We start from the raw sequence: 6,414 nt of genomic DNA, 5'->3' as shown, positions 1-6,414 counted from the left end.
AATTTATTTGTCTTCATTTAATTTTGGTAGCTCTCTATGTTCACCACTGTGCAGTAAAAAAAGTCACTAAATCATCTGCAGTTGTTTCAAAATGCAGCTTTAAAGATGTTAACTGAACCACATTACACCAGTTTAGTACCATTTTTTTGGTTTTGAGAATACAGCTCAACATTAAATTTATCACTAATATGGCATGACTTGGATTGTTTATAAGTTATATTCCATCCCATATGTAGAGAAGTGCACAATTATGCTAGGTCAGCAGAAAAGGCTCCCTTTAAAGTTTCTACAGCCTAAATTTGCAGCCATGAGTGCATTTGGAGATGATTGATTAGTTTCACTGAAGTGTCCACAGTCATCCTTGAGTCACAATATATTTTATATGTAAAGTAAAGATATGGAAACAATTCTGCAAGTTTTAAAAAGGTTAGCAAATGCTATCAAATGTTCTATTGTATATCCGCCACCATTTCATTTCTTTCAGTTCTTTCAAGCCGAACACAAAGAGGCTAAAAAGAGCATCGCAGCTCAAGTTACGTTGCACCCGTGTTATACCCCATCTCTCTCTTAAATTCAGACCTAATTCAGATCAAATGTACTTAGGACCATATTTTAGTGCACTGTTTGGCTGTAATGTGAGAGTTAATGAGAGCCTTACAGAAGCCTGAGGAAGCGGGCACCATGCTGTTTCCTATATTGTGAAAACAAAGGCTGAGATCAGCTGTGTTGATAAAATATGAACCAAGATTCTGTCACTGCATTGCTTATTTTTTTTTACCTCAAATGATTTCAAAAACATATTTTAGCTTTCTGTTTAACTATAGTATAAGATTGTTTGTTACGTTTTCGGACAACGCGGCAAAAATCAAGTCGCAGTGGGCAACACATTCTCACTCCCACCTCGTCACATGTTGACGTTATGGTCATGGACTTTCCACGTCCACATACGACGTGCAAGGTACCCTGGGTGCGCTGGTTGTTGATGTTCTGGGACGCCGTGTCAAGTTTTCTTCTTTCAAGATACACTTCCATTTTCACAGGAAATTTAACATATACATACAGTCTCTTTGAAAATGAATGTACCACGTTGGTACAACACTGCGAATTGACGATTTTTTTTCTTTCAAAAACTAAAAGTAAGTGGTTAGGTTTCGAAAAAAAACAATAGGTTTTGGCTTTATAATCTTACGGGATGTGAACACTGCTCTCTCGGGTGAAAGATGGTGTTTGTTGGACCCATCCACCACCCCTCCTGCCTGCCCCACTTGGACTTTCATCACCTTAACTTTCATCCTTGTCCCGCCACATTTCCCCCTGATGCCACTGGGCGCCGTTAAACTAGGGTTAGGGGTTAGACCGCCTATCATGCCGACGTTAAAGGACACTTTTTTCATTGGTTGCTGGCGCTGCAAGTCACTGCCGAAGTGCCAGATTTCGACAACTTCGGAGTGAGACCATGCTCCAGTGGGAGCATTTATTGATCTGTTGAGGTGTAGTGCATTGTAGTAGTTATAGATTCACTACTATTTGAGCTAAAGCAGACACCAAAGCTATTTCTCTCTGTTTCCTCAGGTCATGTAGCACCAATTTCAAAAGTATTTGTGTCTGATTGCAGAGACAGCCCACTATTATGAAAAGACCATCTTTCCAGCAGCGAAATACTTCTTTAAACTGTAAATATTCATAATAGGTATGCTTACAATGCATTATGAGCATGACAGAAGGTGGATAGAACTCAGCTGAAAGTTTTATAGCTCACAGTTACACCCTAGGGAAAAAAACAATCTAGAAGACATTCTTTTTGGACAGCATCACTGAACAAGCACACATTCTTATTGTATAGTGTTAAGACTATTGTAGATTGTTCCATATAAGAACACAACCAGCAATTTCATACCAATTATATTCTTACAACCACACACACAAAAAACCTTCACAAACATTCCCAGGAATTACCCCGAGCCCCATGTGGCTGTGGAAAACCGGGGAGCGGTAAACTGAGCAGGTTTGGGAGGTAGCTAAAGCTCCCAGTACTTTCCTCACGCTTGTGAACTTCTTCTCAGGGATTAGGGGATAAACACACAGGGTCTGAGAGAACTATCTCCCCCTACCTTCAGCCCATAACCACATGAAATGACTCTGTTGACTCAATGTTGGCACACGGAAGAAAGCATTGTGGCAGAGAGGGGATAGGGCCGCGTCCAAGTCTGTCATGGATGAGTTCTGTCATGCTCACAAGGTCAAATGTTCAATCATTAAACCATTTTTAGGGAACTTTAATCAATCTTTGACTTTTATACATACACACAATCTGATTCTGCAATTTACCTGCAATCGAAACATAATACTTTACACTGTCATGGCTCTGGAGGCCATTTTTGGACCGCGTCATTAACAGCAGGTTAAAAAGAGCTCAAATAAGGCAACCTTGACGAACAGTCTCGATGTATGACTCCTTCCCACGCATGCTACTGATGTTCTGTGTGACCAATGAGGCAGAGACCAAACAAAGGAGTGCCATGATAGCACCTTAGAGTTAATCTCTCAATTACTACTTTACTGCCGCTGTCAGACAAAACACAACAAAAGCTTAGAGCTGTCACGCATACAGCCTCTCATGTGTGTGTGTGTGTTGGTGTGTCTCTTTGGTAATAGCCATGTGTGGTCTGTCTAATCCTGTCCTTTGTTGTCTATTTCTGTTGCAACTTAAGTATAAAACACTGACACAATATGATCGGCAAGTTACAAAACAAGGAACACATGGTGGTGCATGGCTGAATGAGGAGAGCGTGATACAGTCATTATCAGGGTTAGGGGGGTTTGTATTACAAGAAGGCCTCTGAAGTGTGACACCATAGACTTTTATATTTGATGTATGAAGTACCAGTAGCCCATATTGCTATTTGTGTTTTTGTCATATGTGATATCAGGATGGACTGTTTTTGAAACAGTTCACCTGTACATTAGTGTAAAAGTAGGCAACTGTTGTCCTGTAAAAACAAACTTCAGTACTGGCTATTTCAATATTTAAATGATAATTTCTGTATTTTTCAACCTGGACCCTGTTTTCCTTTGTTTTTGTGTCTGAATGACTAATGGGAACAGCGATTTTTGAAACAGGTTCAGTATTAAGTGAGACCGTTGCAACAGGCAATGTAACCCGTTGGGGCATTTGTGCACCGTCACTTTACATCCACTAAAAGTGTTTGGTTTTGCCACTGACAGGCTCACATTATTATTTTAAGTGTCTGACAACTTATAGAAAGGATTCCTACAGAGATGGACCTTTTTGTTTAAGAGTAAGATCCTTTTTGTTGAACCAGAAATTGCTGTTGGCAAACCCACCAGACTCCATTAAAAAAAACTGTAATTTAAGCATGTCTAGAGGCAGCATATTTCCACATCTAACTCGGTGAATTAAGGGTTAATTTAAACCGAACCAGAGTTGGTGATTGTTGGAACAGTGGGGAGACAAACCAGGATGGTTTTTGTGAGTTTTATTTAGTTTCTGTCGACTTTGAATGAAGTGTGTTTCATGCTAATAAAATTACCATTTATTTAAATGGAGTCTGGTGTGTTTGGCAATAGGGATTTCGGGGCTGTTTCTGGTTTTTAAAAAAAGGATATTACTCTAAAAGATTTATCTCTGAAGGGTCCTTTCCATAATGTTGTCACGTTATAACTCATTATAACTAACGAATGAGTTATACACTTTATAAATATATTTTTCAGTTTCTGCCACTTTATGTGCACAATATTTAACGATTCTCATTTTATTTCACTGTTGTTTCCTTTGTATTTATTTGGCATTGAACCTTTTTTCTCATCACTAAATATGTTGATTATTTAAAGTATACATTTATGTCATCTTCATTTGCAATTTCTGTCATGTGGTTTTTTGTCTAGTATGGCTATACCAATATATCATGTGACCTGTGCCACATGACCCTCACATGAATTCTCCAATTACATAGGCCTATGTGTTTCCAGTGTATTTTATAACTTGATGAAGACTCTCTAAGCGAAACATGTTGGTTATCCATGTATTAATTAAGGATTTTTAACTGCAGTCAGAGTGCCTCAGATGTATTTTTGGACTGCTTGCCTGTACTATGGACTTTTACATTGAATAGGCTGGCCAGTCGTTTTTTTCTTAAAATAATATTTTGAGCCTGTCAGTGGCAAAAACAAGGACCTTTTGTGGATGTAAATTGATGGTGCACAATTGCCCCTTAATGTAACATTGAGCCTGTTTTGCTGCTGGCTTCAGCCCTCTTGCTCACTTTTGGACAAATTCCAAAAATTGTTGTCTCCATTAGTCACACTGACACAGAAATAAATTAGTAAAAACAGGTTCCAGGCTGAAAAATACAGAAGTAACCCTTTAAAGTTTTTAGTGCTTAACCATTTAAGGGCATTTGTAATGTCAATATGTGTTGTTATAAAGCCTAGAACATTCTTAATTTCTAGAACTATTAATATGTTGGAGCTAAAATAGACTTTCTCGTTCCTGCACTACCCCACTGTGTCAGATTTGTTACCGCTCAGTTCACTTCCACAGCAGAAAACTAGTCGCCTCTCCAGAACACTAAGCACTGTATTGTGCTGTCCTCTAGTGAAGCCGGGTATATTCCACCGACACAGAAGCTAAAGCTAACCGTGTCAGAGAAAGACTGGGGATGTCACAGGCAATGCCTGGCATTAGCCGTATAATGGCCAGGATTTGCTGATAAAGCAGGGGCCTCACATTGGCAGTCTTTAGTGACTTAAGTGGGCCGTTCTTCCATAGCCGTTGGGGCTATACAGTATATCCATCCCTCTATCTCTCTGTCTAACTGACTGGGTCTCTTTCAGATGTGCTTTCCCCTCCAGCTTACTTCACAGAGATGTTAATGCAGTCCTTTTCATGACTGGTTAATGTGATTTTAGCAACTGTTTAGACCAACAGGTGTTCAAAAAGCACAGTATTGTCATTTTACACATGTATGTGTGGGGAAAAGAATAAAAATAAGCCCTTATTAAAATAGCAAATGTTCCTGTATCTGGTAGCCTAAATTAAATAGGTTTTTTTTCACAGCAGATATTTTGACTTGTCATTGTAAGTATTACAGAGTCAAATGTCACAGTCACGACAAGATGACAGTGAGACGAGAAACCTGAAACAACTATATTTTTATTATATCATCTGTCAGAATCAGGGATGGAAACCACCAGAGGCCCTGCAACACAATATTATCACAATACTTTAGTCATGATAAACTATCATTATGATTTAAAACATGTTGCAATATGCACAGTATTGTGATCAAATGTATCATGATAAATTGCCATGTATTACATTTTTAGCTGCTCATTACTGTATGCCCTCAAAGGAAAACTTTGTCAACATCTGTTTTATCTCATAAGATAAAGTTCTCAGTCTGTTCATATCAATAAAAGCAATTTATTTATTTATTATTTAATTATTCTAGTAGGCTACCAAAGGTTTAACATGTATTTGTAGTATTAATAATTTATTTGTTAAAAAAAAAAAAATCAATACTTAGGGGCCAGGTATCGATACAATATGGTCACACAAAAATATCACAATATTATGCTGTATCAATTTTTTTTCTCCCACTCCTAGTCAAAATGTCGTCTGTGAAAAAAACTTATTATGCTGTAGGCTAACCATAGGTATGGCTTGCAAACAACGATTAACACAAAAAGATGTGTTGAGGTCCAGACACACCAAACCGACTTCAGAGAACTAGTAGTGACAAAAGCCCCTGCTGTGTCACTTCACGCCAAATTGTCTCAGCCAAAAAGTTGCACATGAACACTCCTCAAAGACACCTACGTTCTGCACTTGCGTGAGAGGAAATAACTCTCCACACCCAAAGTTTGCTTTGGTCTCACTCCCTCTCTTCTTGTGTGCTGAGCTGAACTGCCAGTCAGAGTGATTTCATCGACCGACAGGCTCCTCTGTCACCTACGCCAGTTCAATATGCTGAATTGGCGAAAGAAAGCTGACCAGCGCTGACGAGGGCCAATGGTGCGGGACACACTGCACTGACGAGGGCCATGGACACTCAGCAACGGCCCAACATTGACTGACAAGCGACTGTTGGCTTGGCGTGTCAGGGCCTTTACGTTAACAAGAAGGTCCCCCAGACAGAAACAAAAAAAATCCCTTGCTCAAGGTGTAGCATCTAAAAGGGACAGTTTGAAGACAACAGTACCTTCATGTAACTTTATGACAACAAGGTCTGTGGATTATCATGAGTCAGTGTTTCCCAACTGGTCCAGTCATGTGGTTCAGATTTCTCCTTAGTCACTGGTTCAAGATCCACACAGTTTAATATATTCAGCCTCAGACTTGTGTTTGGCCATGTTGTCGAGCCAGTTTGCTGTCTCTGTCAAGTAGCTCACTCT

This window comes from Epinephelus lanceolatus, chromosome 7 (assembly GCF_041903045.1).
Source record: "Epinephelus lanceolatus isolate andai-2023 chromosome 7, ASM4190304v1, whole genome shotgun sequence".
NCBI classification, from domain to species: Eukaryota; Metazoa; Chordata; class Actinopteri; order Perciformes; family Serranidae; genus Epinephelus; species Epinephelus lanceolatus.
Note: the sequence above shows the minus strand (reverse complement) of the source record.